At 41.7% G+C, this 14,500-nt stretch overlaps 1 protein-coding gene and 1 non-coding gene across 2 annotated transcripts in view; one reads left to right on the top strand and one right to left on the bottom strand.

Moving 5' to 3' along the window:
* The window catches only part of SH3RF3 (SH3 domain containing ring finger 3), a 372,140-nt gene that overhangs the window by 105,300 nt on the left and 252,340 nt on the right, over positions 1 to 14,500 (top strand). The window lies entirely within an intron of this gene.
* LOC123581779 lies at positions 11,552 to 11,686 on the bottom strand. Its single transcript, XR_006704009.1, has one exon. It is a non-coding gene; the product is annotated as a small nucleolar RNA SNORA1 (small nucleolar RNA).

Below are 14,500 nucleotides of genomic sequence, written 5' to 3'. Positions count from 1 at the left end.
AGTTTATATTCCAGTGGAGGAGGTCAACAAACATGAAACATTAATAAAAAATAACCCAGATGTGGTGAAGCTTTTTATTTTGGTTTAGCCCAGTAGTTTAATTTTTCCTTTTTTCTAGGAAAATATGTCTACAGCTGATGTCAGAGAGATTACTGCCTGCACGGTCTTCTAGGATTTTTATGGCTTTGGGTCTCACATTGAGGTCTTTTATCCATTTTGAGTTTATTTTTGTGTGTGGTGTAAGAAAGTGGTGTAGTTTCATTTTTTTGCATGTAGCTGTCCTATTTTACCAGCATCATCTGTTGAAGAGACTATCTTTTCACCCAATTGTATAGTCTTTCCTCCTTTGTCATAGATTAATTGACCACAAAAGCATGGGTTTATTTCTGGGCTCTCTATTCTGTTTCATTCAGCTCAGGGTGTATTTTTGTGCCAGTACCATACTGTTTTGAGTACTATAGCTTTGTAGTGTATCTTGAAATCTGGGACTCTGATACTTTCAGCTTTGTTCTTCTTTCTCAAGATTGCATTGGCTGTTCAGGATCTTACAAGTTTTAGGATTCTTCATGGTGAAGGAAATCATCAACAAAACAAAAAGGCAACCTACTGAATGGGATAAGGTATTTTCAAATGATATATCTGTTAAAGGGTTAATATCCAAAATATATAAAGAACTTACACAACTGAACACCAACACCCCCCCCCAAAATAATCCAATTAAAAAAAATTGACAGAGGACCTGAATCGACATTTTTCTAAAGAAGACATACAGATGGTTAACACACATGAAAAGATGCTCAACATCACTAATCATCAGGGAAATGCAAATTAAAACCTCAGTGAGATATCACTTTACACCTATCAGAATGGTTAAAATAAAAAAAAAAACACAAGAAATAATAACTGTTGTTAAGGATTTGTAGAAAAAGAAGCCTTTGTGGTAGGAATGAAAATTGGTGAAGCCACTGTGGAAAATAATGTGAAGTTTTCCTAAAAAATTGGAATAGAATTAGAAGTAATTCTATCCAAAGAAAATGCAAACACTAGTTTGAAAGGATATATACACTCCCATGTATATTGCAACATTATTTCCAATAGCCAAGATATGGAAGCAACTCAAGTATCCATCCATATATGGATGAATGGATAAAGAAGATGTGATATGTAAGTACACACACACACACACACACACACACACACACACACACACACACAAACACACACACACAGGGATACTATTTAGTCATGAAAAATAATGAAATCTTGCTATTTGCAACAACATGGATGGATCTAGAGGGTATAATGCTATGTGAAATAAGTCAGTCAAAGGCAAATACCATATGATTTCACTCACATGTGAAATTTAAGAAACAAAGGAATAAACCAAAAAAGACACAAACCAAAAACAGACTCTTAGCTATAGAGAACAAACTGATGGTTACCAGAGGAGAGGTTGGGGGAATGGGTTAAATAGGTGAAGGGGATTAAGGGTACACTTATCTTGGTGAGTACTGAGTGATACACAGAATTGTGGAATCACTATATTGTATGCCTTAAACTAATATAACATTGTTAATTATATTTTAATTGTAGGGGGAGAAAAAAGAAAAAAACTAGATGTGGGACAGACGACATGCAGATAGTTAATACTATAGGAAAGGAGAGTGGAGAATGACAAAATGATGACTTTCATGTTTGGTGCTGGGGAACATCCTTGAAGGGATTCAGTCTCAGCCAATGTCTGAAAATCTGAGTGATGACAAGGAGCCAGCTAGGCAAAGATCAAAGATTGTGGAGTGGGGACACCTGGTGCCAGGATGCTAAGGTAGGGATGACCTTGGCATTTTCAGAAACCACACAGCAGTCTGAATGGTTGTACAGTCCAGGGAAGGAGTTTGGATCATGTTCTCAGTGCACTGGGAAGTCATGGAAAGGCTTTAATCACAACAATGTGCGATCTGGTTTGCTTTAGAAAGATCTTGCTGGCTGCTGCTAAGGGAAAAGATTGAGGAAGCCAAGTTGGGAGGCAGATGACCAGGTATAGGTGATTACAGTATCACAGGCATGAAATGATAATGATTTAGACTAGATTGTAGTGGTAGAGATGAAAATAAAAGGACAGACATAGGGTTTGTTTGGAAGAATGATCAACAGGTCTTGATGCATTGGATATTTGGCATGAGGGAGAGGTGAATCAAGGATAATTCCTAGAGTTTTGGCTTCAGCAACTGGATGAGTATTAATATTATTTACCAAAGCTGCAAAGACTGCTCAATATACAAAGGGAGTATAAAGATTTCTAATTGGAATCTGTGAAATTGAAGGTACCTGTTAGGCATCAAAGGAGAGATGTCAAGTAGTCAGTGGGTTATACAAGCTAAAGACAGATTGTTGGAGTCAATCAATGGCATTTAGAAAGAGCGATAATGTGTTCCTGTTTTCCTAGGACACTCCTGATCTACACCTATTGTTGCATCATCATTGTTAAAGGACCCCTTTTCTCACTCTCAGCCTCACACCTCTTTGTGCTATAACTTATCATCTTTCACAGAGACAGTATTTAAAGCCACGGGCTAGAGAGTCATTAGAGAGAATGGTACAAATACAGGCAGAGTCTGTTACACTTCAACATGTTGATGTGGGAGGGCATTCAGGAAACAGCCACTGGATCAAGAGAAAAGCCAGGAGGAGGTAGACTCACCCCAGTCAGGAGAGGAATGTGGCTGGGAAGGGAAGAGTGGTCACATGTAAAAGAATGAGATGAAGACACAAAGAGTGGTCACTGCATGATGCAGTTTCATAAGGATGGCCCCAGTGGAAAGGAGAAGGTGGAAGCCCACAGGAACTGAATTGAGGAGTTAGAATGTGTGATGAGCTTGCTACATCCTTCCTGTTGCCCCACTTTTCAGACAAAAATCTAATTGTAAGGAGCTAATTTAAATGCCATCTCTTCCATTAAACTGACCTCAGATTCCAACAGTGAACTGGTTAGAATTAATTGCCCTTCTGTATTCCCATAGCACCTTGTTTGTAACTTTTCATGTGACTTTTTGTTGTTGTTGTTCATTGTGTTTTAGCCATGTGTGCCTGGCTCCTTATTAGCTATAGATCACCTGGGGGCAATGACTGTTTATTTTCCATCTTCATCTTGCCTATGAAACTTAGCCTTGTCACAGTTCAATGAACCTATGAGACATTTGAGAAATGTTGAATGGATGAGTGAATGGATCTGTGAATAAATGAGTGAGTGAATGAGTGAATGGATGAGTGAGTAAATCATGAGTGATTGAATACATAAGTGACCAAGTGAGTGAGTGGATGGATGAGTGTGTGAATGGGTGAGTGAGTGACTGAGTGAGTGAGTGGATGGGTGAGTGAGTGACTGGGTGATTGAGTGAGTGAGCGATGGATGAGTGAGCAAGTGAGTAAAGGATTGGAACTGCAGTCAAATTGGTACCAAGTACCTACACAGCATAACAGCCATGGGTGGTTGGTATTTCTGTTTGCCCCTTGTCCACCTCATTTGTTCATATGCAAAAGCTTCCATTTCCAGCAATGATCATTAAACACTGCAATGGATAATTGTAGAGTGGTTATTTTCTATTCTGTTGGTCCTAGGCTGCCTTTAATTCTAATGGGAACAATAGTTTCCTTTAACTGAAAATTTGGTGAATCCTTTTTAGCTATTTTTCTGTTTTCCTTGTACTGTTTGAAGGGTATACTATTTATGGACTGCAAAACGATAGATTCTAAACTGAGCTAGAGATAAAATGTAAAGGGGGGCATAAAACATTTAGGAAGCACACATGAATCACAACAGAGGATTACGCAAAAGCTTTCTCAGGAAAATGTGCACATTTTGCATTTAGGAACAGCCCAGCAAAGTGGCATACAGCTGATTTGTCATAATATATAAACCTCTGGTAGTATTAAGAAAATAAATACTATATTAAGTCTTTAGGCAAAGCCATTGATACTAGTTTCCATCTATGAATGCAATTCTGTGTTCCTGATGTGTTGGAAATACCCCAAAACAAATGCCAAATGTGAGACTGCAGATTAAATTTATAGGGCCCTAAGCTGTGTGGAACTATATTTTTAAGATGAGAGCTGTACTACCTACTAATTCCTCTGGGAATAAACTGGCAGAATGAGGGAAACCCCAAAATGCCAGGTATAAGAGAAGATCTTATCAGAATTTCTGTTAGGCAGATTCAGGGAGGAAATCTGGGAATGGTATTATCTGTAGCCCTAGAAATCACAGCCTCAAGAACCTGAAGTCAAAGACATGCAAAAAGCCCTGATGTCCGGGCCCTTGAATCAGCCTGTGGCCCTGGACAAGTCCCTCCCTGTTACTGGCATCCTGGGGGAGGGGGGTTGATGCTGGTGCTGAGAACAGCCCTCTTTGCCAAAGCCAGGTGAGGTCTCACACACCTTTCACACTGTGGCCTGTCACCAGTGGGGTCTCATTCCTTATGGTGTGACAGTTGAAGCAGTTAGACTTGGGCTTGCCCTTGGTGCCTGGTGTCACTAAGGAGGTGAGAAGAATTCTTGCTCTTCTTGATGTTACACGGCATCCCCTAGAAATGTTCAGTCATGTTGTTCTGGACAGCCTTCTTCTGAGGGACCCACTGCCAGGGGACTCCTCTGCCCAGCTGTCAGCAGAGCAGAAGGAGGGTCTCTGGTGCCTCTTGCAGAAAGCTCCCATTGCCCAGGCACGTCTGTGTACTTCATGGTGTACTTTGTACTTCATGGTCTCCATGCTCCTATAGCACCACAGACCCTGTTTCTCTGAGGGTCAGCTGGTTGCTATTCTGAGGTTTTTAGATTTAAAGATGGGAGCAGAGCCATGGTCAGAGTGAGGCCCATGCCTGTAGTCACTTTTTTCTGTCCTCAACAGATGGCCAGCATTGGCCTCCACCATCACTTGACTCCCCTTTGGGTGCTCAGATGTAATTTTTGTTTCCTTGTGGTTATTTAAGTCTGGATGTGCAGACCCTGAGAGTCTGACTAGGTAACTTGTACACAGTCCTTCCTATGTGAATCGGTCATTTTCCTTTCCAAGTGTCAACTGGAAATTAAAAGTAAATTAATTTTTATTTTCTTTGGACAAGCCACACTTCTAACCTGACTTGTTATTATAGGGAATTGGGCTTTGAAGAAGACAAATTTAAGAGTATCTATAAATTATCTTCATGTTTTTTCTTTTTTCATGTTTGCTTTTTATCCCTTGAACTGAGACCAGAATCATTAAGATTTTCTTAAGAAGTTGGCTGCAATAAATATCCTAATAATTACAACTCAGGAAATTCATCATAAATCATTGTTTTTGCTGTATTTCCTTGGCCTTCAGATTTTCCAGCTGAAATTGCCTCAAGGGACCCTTAACATCTTTTATGGAGTTTGTAAACTCCCTGAGGTTGAAGAGTCTTGGACTTGGAATCTAGAACACCTAACATAATACTGGGCATTACTTACTGGGCTCAGGAAATCTTTTGAAGGAACAAAAAATATCTTCCTATAATGTAAGTTGCTGATTCACAAAGTGGCTTCTTCACCAAAAGTGTGTTGAAGCAGTTTTGAAATCAGGACACCTAGGTTCAAATCCATTTTCTACCTCTGGCTGGGATAACACCGAGCCAGCTACTTTACTTCTTTGAGCTTCTGTTTCCTCATCTGTAAAGTGAGATGGTGCCTACTTTGCAGGGTGGTTGTGAGGGGGAGTAGACCAAAGAATAACATGGCTAGTTGGGTGGCTGGTATGTATAGATGTCCCACATCCATGGTGCCCTCCTCTCTTCCTTCCCCATCAGCCTGCAAGGGTCTCACCCAACATTGTACAGCATAACGTGACAGGTGGCATTACTTTGACTTGTCTTAAAGCTGGATGCTTTCACATAGATGACCAGGAAAGCAGTGAGGATGTGAGAGTGGAGGTGATATATAAACCTGGAATCGCCTCTGGGGTGTTCTGGGGTGAGCTGTGAACATTCACCGGGGGCTCTGGTCTTCAACTTTGCATTGTGGTAATGAGCAGTGCTGGGAGGCCTGTTCCATGTGATGAATGTGTGTGACAAGTGCTTGAGGGAGAGGACATTGGTGTCAGGTGGATGTCCCAATCCTCCCTGACTTCTGGCTCCAGGGGAACACTGCCACAAGACTGTGAGTGAGGAAGGGTGCTCAGTGGGAGAGGAGGGCCTGCATTACAGGGAGTTGGTTAACTTCTTTCTAGTTAGACTTCCCACTGTTTAAGATAATGTGACACATTACCTGGAATCACAACTGCATTCAACAGTAGTACTGCTTTAATTTTTCATTTTCTCATATTTAGTGATGGGGGTCTCAAATATGAGTGTATGGATATTTTCCAGGGACGTAGACTTAAATTTGGGTTTGCAGGGGCTGAGTGAGCAGTGAGACAGAGATCAGAATGAGGTCACACCCACAAACCGGTGCACCCAGGTTTAAGTGTGGAGGTTGTTCCTTTCAATTCCAGTAGCCAATGGTGTGCTAAGGATGGCTTTGGAGAGCTTCAGAAGCTCTCTCCCACAGAAGCTCCACAGCCCCCTCCCCGTACCCTCCATTAGTCTCCAAATAAGTGTACTTGTTAGGTAACACCAGTGACCTTGCAGGGCAGACTGAGCTCCCAGATGACCTCTGTAGCTTACCACCCACCATGTCACCGCCCTGTCCCTTCCCACAGGGACACTTCTGGGGGTGTCAGTGTTAGGAATGGTTCTGGGCAGAACCAGCCTCTTCCCGATTAGACAGGTGCAGGATAGTCATGCTTCAGGGTTGCCTGTCCTGGTCCAGGTGTGCCCGGCAACCTCTTCCCTTTGTAAACTTGTGCACGAGTGTGCTGGCTCATCCATTCTGACAGACTGGCTGTTTAGACAGTGCTTCCTCCAAGCTGCCCTTCTTGGTATGCTCTTATTTTTCATATTAGCAAACTGAGCTTTTCATTATTCCTTGTAGGTATTGAAAATGTTTTTGTGAAATATAGCATGGAACAAAAGAACATCTAAACATTATGCTAAGTGAAAAGAAACCAGTTGCAGAAGACTATATTATATTATCCTGTTTGTATGAAGTATCTAGATTAGGGACAGAAAGTAAACTACTGGTTTCTTAGGGCTTGGGATGAGGGTTGGGAAGTTACAGGGTATAGGGATTCTTTTTGAGATGATGAAAAATGTTCTAGAATTGCCTGTGGTGATGGTGATGCATATCTGTGACTGTATCAGAAACCACCAAATCACCTGATGGATGGTTTATGTCTATATGTCATATATCATATGTGTCAAAAATGAAGGCAAAATAAAGATATTTTATGATAAAAAACATGTGCACAACTTCTCAGATGATACTAAAATGAACACTCATGTACTCAGCAACCAGAACCAAGTGGAGTATCATACAACCCAGAGATCTCATTTCGCCCCTTCTGCCCCAGAGGTAACCACTGTCCTAAATGGTGTTAATGACGATGTGTGTTTGCCTCCATCCCTCAACTAGGTATAGTTTAATTTTACCTATTGGTTAATTTTGTACATATGGATTCATACGGTACCTATTTTGTGACTTCTCTTAAGCACTGTGGTTTAGATATATGTTGCCATAGATTTTTCCTATTCACTGCTACATACAATTCCATTGTATGAAGAATACAATTCATGCACCCATTCTACCATTGATGGCATTTGAGTTGTTGGGTGCCATTATGGCCAGTACTGACATAAACATACTTATATTTACCACCTAATGCACACATACAAGGATTTCTGTAGAAATATCCCTAGTAGCAGAATTGCTAGGCTATAGAGTCCATGCATTTTTTATCAATGATAGATAATACCAAATAATTTTTTGTCAAGAAAATTGTGCCAATCTATGTTCCCAGAAGCCAGAGGTGACAGTTACTGGTGTTCCATGTTTTCAACAACACTTGGTATTCTCAGGTTATTAATTTTTGCCAGCCTAGTGGGTATGAAACGGTATTTCAGTGTGTGCATTTTCCTGATGATCAGTGAGAGTGAACATCTTTTGTATATGTCTTCCCATGTTAGTTAGCGTTTACTGCATAACAAACACCCCCAGAATGTAGAAGCTTAAAATAACATCCATTTCATTTAGCCAACAATCCCGTGTGTTGGTTGAGATTACCAGCATAGCGGGAATGTCTGGGGACTCTCCATGTGGTTTCTTATCCTGCAGAAGGCTGAGTTGGGCTTTTCATGTGGTGAATGATAGGTTCTAATAAACTGCAAGAGAGGGCAGATGCCATTGTGCACTTTTTAAACATCTGATTGCATTATAGTGTTGCTGTCTCATTGGCCAAAGCAAGCCACCAAGGCTAAGTTCAGTTTGGAAGAGAATTTTCCAAGGGCCTGGATCCAGGGAGACATGAATCCTGTTGGAGGACATTATTACACAACCTACCATAGTACCTACTTCCTGTATTTCTTTAGGATGTTGGTCTTTTATATTGCTGGTAGGAGTTCTTTATATAGTCTGGATACTAATTCTTTGATAGTTATCTGTGCTAATTTTGGATCAATAGAAATTCCTTTAATAAACAAGATCAGGGGCGCCTGGGTGGCGCAGTCGGTTAAGCGTCCGACTTCAGCCAGGTCACGATCTCGCGGTCCGTGAGTTCGAGCCCCGCGTCGGGCTCTGGGCTGATGGCTCAGAGCCTGGAGCCTGTTTCTGATTCTGTGTCTCCCTCTCTCTCTGCCCCTCCCCCGTTCATGCTCTGTCTCTCTCTGTCCCCAGAATAAATAAACGTTGAAAAAAAAAAATAAAAAAAAAATAAACAAGATCAACAAAATAATAATAATGGCATGTTTTCTGGGCTAAATTTGGAAAACATTACAGTGTAAGGTAAATACAGAAAGGTTATTTATCTCAAAGGAGGAACTAGAATCAAACTCCTAAAACTTAGTAATTTAACTTCTGTATCTGTTATAACTTAGTAATCAGCTATTTTAAAAAGCTGCCTACATGGAGATTTAGGATTTTTAGGAATATTAAAGACCCGGGGGGAAATTAGTATTGGTTAGGTAGGACAAAAACTCAAATCAGTTACTTGTAATAAACTTAAATAAGTGCAACTCTTTTTGAAATTCTCTTTTTAGATTCTCTATATTAACCTTGTGTATTTAGTAATATACATATTGTACTCTACATAACTTGGTTTTCTTCCTAAAATTATCTTTTAAGACAATTTGATATACTCAGAAAAGTACAAAGTTTCTAAATATTTTGAAAAAATACATTGATGTATAAAAGGATGGATATTAAGATTTTAGACTTTGAGGGGCTCCTGGGTGGCTCAGTCGGTCAAGTGTCTGACTCTTGATTTTGGCTTAGGTCATGATCACATGATCTCATGGCTTGAGCCCCATTTCGGGGCTATCAGTGGAGAGCCTGCTCGGGATTCTCTTTCTCTTTCTCCGCCCCTCCCTTGCTTGCTTGATCTCTCTCTCAAAAATAAATAAACTTAAAAAATATTCTAGACTTTGAGTTCTCTTCCCCATGTTTTGCTTATTTAAAGCAAAAATACTCCCCAAACGCAAGATACCCCAAACACAAGATAAATATTTCACCATTATAACAAAAAAGACTGTTTGGGCTTAATCTAGAACTTTTACAGGGTCCAACAGAACCAGAGTTTATTTTTTCAGAGGAGTAGATAAGTGCAAACTCTCCAAATTTATTGAATTCTCATCTCCACAAGTGCTTTGTCTTCTTGAAAGGCTTCAGTTTTATCTTCTTTAGAGATGCTTCACTGTCCCAGTTTGCCTGGACCTGAGGAGTTTCCTGGGACACGTGTGCTAAACCCTGGGAACATACCAGGCAAGTTGGAGGCTAGTTGGTCACCCTCTTCTTCACAAATTTCAAAAAGTAAAATTCATTGGTTTGGATTCATGCCCACATCTCTAGCCTTTAAATGTGCTTAACTTGCTTAATTTCCTTCTTTGATTATTTTTTTTGCCCCCTAACACAAATCGTTCCTGCTGAAGGTGGAAATATTCAGAAAGCAGGGCCCCAGGACTGGCTGTGTGGAGTTGGCCTCGGGAGGGTGTGTGTTGCTCCAAAACGGGCTGGTGAGGGCTTTCCTTGTTGCCCAACGCTGACAGTTCCTAATGCTGCTCATTTTGTCACATAGGCAGCATAGTTGCATTGCCTACGTTCATGGTTTTCATGTTACAGCCACGATTTTAAAGCAGCATATTCTGATTTTTCTCACTTAATTTAGTAGTCTCTTGGTTTAGATTGCACTTGGGGCTGTGCTTAGAGTTTTGATAAAACTTAGTTGTATATGTGTCATTTTGGAAAGGACTGTTCGGAAAATAGGACATAGAACAGGTGGTTATAAAACCACCAGGTCAAATGGAGATCATGATTTCTCTTTTATTTAGAGGCAAATGTTGCTATATAGGTTGACATATAAAGATATATAATACATAATTTAAGGAAATATTCAGGGAGTAGAGACTAGGGAATACATATATGAGCATTTTTTCTTATGATGCATTTTCTTCATTCTAAAACTATTATATTGTTTAATTTCTGTCTTAACAGTTCCTAGATCTGCCCTATGATGTTGTGCAGCTTGTGCACTGCACAACTCGGAGTGAGGGGGCAACTGTTCACATTCCAGTTATCCTAGATTTGTCTTGAGAAAGGGATGCCTTTTCTGACTTGCATAAGAATGCTCCTGGGCAAATGGAAGCCAGCATGACTGCCTCCCTGACTTTCCCAACAAAGATACTTCACAGAACACACAAAGGAAATAAAATTTTTCTTCTGCTTACATTTTATAGCCTTCCCTACCCTCACTGTAGTACCTCATATCTCTGACCTGAGACAGTTGATCTGTTTTCTAGTTTTAACACATAGCAGCATAATGGTATAGAGCACAGAGCCAGGGGCCAGTGCTGCGGTGTTCTACCTGCACAATCCAGGGGAAGTTACTTGCCCTCTCTGTGCCTTACTTTCCTCATCTGTACAGTGTGGGTGGTTCCTTCCTCAGTAGGCCAGTGGGTGGGTTAAAGAATGAATAGGGTAAAGCACTCACAACTGTGCATGACATGTTGTATGTAAATGCCACAGCCTTGTTCAGCTTTGCCTCTGACATTGGTCTAATGCACACCTGTGTTTAGCAAGACTGAATCTTTTTTTTAAAGCCAATACATTTTTATTTAAGGAATTTTATGTGTGATTCCTTCTATAGCCAATCACCATAGTTCCTCAAAGTCAGAATGATAATCTTCAATACGGCCCTTTTAAAAGGAACTTTTTTTGTTCAATCCATAGTTCACTGTCAGTCCAGAGCTCTTCAGTTTGGCTTCTTTGATCTCCACTTGAATATGGACATACTTCAAAAATTCCCCATCGCTAATCTTTGGGATCTAGTTTCTTTATGTTAGGACCCTAGAAGTCAAATTGTAAGAAGTGCACTGATTGTGCACTGATCTAGAATTGTTAGTCCTTGTTTCTAATATTAAAAAGTCTTGTTGCTTCCCCTCCATGGCTTGAGCCCAGCAGATGCTGTTATGGGTCTCACTGTCACCACGGCAATAAACTTGCTATGATGGTAGCAAAATGTGTGTCTCAGTGTAGCCGCGTTAACAATCTCTGGACACCATGAATGACAGTGCCCATTTCCATCTAGAATGAGGCTTTAGCAAGACTGCACCTTAAACTCTGGTTAATAGGTAAGGGCACAGGTAGAGAAGTCATGACCTATTCCTTGACCCCATGAGAAGAAGGCCAGGTCAATAATCATTGTCTTTGTCTCTTTTCTTCTGGGATTTGCTTCTCCCTGTCTCAGCAGCACCCCCCCCCCCCCCAGTGTGTGATTGTCTATTTATGTGCTGCTTCTCCTGTGAGATGGAGCATCTTCTATGATGGAAGCTTAGATTTCCAGGACTTTGCCAGGTACATGGCAGGGGTTCAGGGACATTCAGCTTCAGCGAATGGATTGGGTCTCCTCTGGGATTTGGGAGGCACTGCCTCTCCAGGGCAGTATTTTCTCTCTGTGTCATAATTCTCGTGGTCAGGCCCAGCCAGGCGGCACTCACCACATACCCCATTCTGGTCTCAAAATCCAGAAAAGTGCTCCAGAAGGATATTGAACATCGTGTGGGGCTCTGTAAGTATCATTTACATCAGAGCTTAGATGGCACTTTTGACCCTGAGCCAGAGTTGTGACCTAAGCAGGAGAGGGGGGTTCTTTATGAGGAGTTGTGCAAGCTCACAGTCCTCACAAGGCTAAAGGAGAGGCCGGTGTGCCTGTGCCATTATGTGTGTGTGCACACATGTAGTTCTTTCCTCGTGTGTGGGGTTTCTCTTACCTTATCAAATGTAGGCAGCAAGTTGAGGCCACAGAATGGTGTGTTCATTCCATTTTGGTGTTTCTCAGTGAGGTCACTGTACCAGGATCCCAGTAGACAGCTTCTCATTTATTGAATGAAACTTGGGTAAAGCTGTTCTAAGAACAGAGGGCATTGGGCATATTCATTTTTGTCAAGTTTGCCATTAGCAATGAATCTCCGGGTTGTTTTCATGTTAGTAGTCAGTATAAATATCTGTGAGGCTGTGAACACATTTAGAATTTCTAGTCAACTAACTAGAAATCATCAGCCACAGAAGATACAAAATTAGCAAATACCTATCAAAATAAACTCGACAGTTCTTATCAGACATGCCATAATCTCTATAAATACGAGATGTCAAATGAGATGTACCTAAGAATTTGGGCAACTTTTAGGAACTGTTGGAGAGAACTTTCTGAGTTGTTTTAAGCAAAGGAATGATCAGAAGTGTAGAAGGCCCTCATAGTAGCTTTCAGTAAGTACTGTCTGTGGCTGGGTCTAGAATCCCAGCTGGGGTGCGCCTTACTGATTTAATGAACATAATAACACGGAGCAAGCTGCCTGTTGCTTGTGCTTTTAATAGCAGAGGTTTTCAGAGAAATAAGCCAACTAAATTGGTTTTTCTTCTTGTCTCTTTAATTATCCCTGCTCCAGGCCAGTGAATCGAGGCATAGTGGTAGGAAGGGAGAGAACATCTTTATTTTCTTGCTGCAACCAATGGTATATACCCTTTACCCTTTGCTGTGTGTGCTTGTGCACAAACACACATACTCTCTGTCCACCCTCTCTCTCCTGATCACAAATGTGAGTGCATATTGTTTCACACCCGGCTTTCTCACAAGCCTATAAATGCTGCTCTGGAGAGACTGAGGGTGTGGCCCGTGCTGCTGTGGCCTCAGTGCCTTTGCAGAGCACCCGCGTCCTCAGTGCATGTTCCCTGAGCTGAGAATGAGAGAAAAAGTAGGTTGACACCACACTGTGAAGACACTGCCAGTTCCGTGGAGCCCATTGCCCCACCAGTGCTGGCTCAGCATAATTCCAGGAATCCAGGCGGCCACTGCTGCTGCAGGAGTCCTGAGGTGAGCTCTGAAGGCATTCTGACGTGCCAATTTAATGGGATTTTAATCTCATTAGGGATGCAGACGACGCACTGTCATTGCTGGAAGGAACGTAAGTGATTCAGGCTCATGATTTATTTAAATGTGGAGGAAAGGGCTCCCTTAGCGAAACAGGAAAGTATCTGAAGCGCAGATACTTTACGGTGCAGGTGCTGCCAGGTCCCTGGGTGTGGGTAGCCCAGGGACCCCTTGGATCTGAGTGTGTTGGGACTTTGAGAGCTTCTAGAGAATTTGTTTAGAGGACTGTGCCTTGGTTTTTATTGTTACTTTTCTTCTTAGTCTTGACGGCCTAAATTTTATCTCCTAAATAGTTTTTTCTTTTTCTCATTTTCTCTGGATGGAGTTAAGCTTTATTCAGTGAAAGGGAAAACTTCAAGCTGTTGATGAGTGAACCACTAGAGAAAACAGCAAAGGAGGATTTTATTTCAAGGTACCTTAGGTGCCGGAAGACAGACAGTGGCATCTCTTGTGTCCCATTGCCCCAGAGACCAGCTGCCATCCACTGACTGTATTTTTATGCGTATTCATGAGGGGAGATGGATGGAGCCTTGCAGGGAACCAGCAGCTCTTCTCGGTGGGAAGGCTTTAAACTACCTCTTCCCTTCACACTGCCCGGCTTGACCTCCACTGCACCTGAGTCCTCTCGGAATGTGCCCATCCACTTAGTGGCAGCCTCAACACCACCAGAATCCCTCTTGTCCACTCCAAAGTCTCTGTTCACATCCTGGGAAAATGCCCATTGGGCCAGGAGTTGTTTTTTTGTGTGTGTGCCACGTGGGCACAAAGATAAATCCTTTTTGGAGAGGCTAAATCAAGTCATTCAGTCCATCATGTGACAAGGAAATAATAAATCAACTGTCTGCTTTTCAACTCTGTGGGCTTCACAAGAAGAAAGAAAGGAAGCAGCCTCGAGGCCTCCCTGTAAGGGCAGCTGCCCTGTGTCTGTGCAGTGCCCGCAGGGAGGGGACAGGACCAGCCTATGTCTGGGCCGGAGGTGGTTTG

Source organism: Leopardus geoffroyi, chromosome A3 (assembly GCF_018350155.1).
Source record: "Leopardus geoffroyi isolate Oge1 chromosome A3, O.geoffroyi_Oge1_pat1.0, whole genome shotgun sequence".
Classification (NCBI taxonomy): domain Eukaryota; kingdom Metazoa; phylum Chordata; class Mammalia; order Carnivora; family Felidae; genus Leopardus; species Leopardus geoffroyi.
The sequence above is the reverse complement of the archived record's forward strand: the minus strand, read 5'-3'. Positions and strand labels throughout refer to the sequence as shown.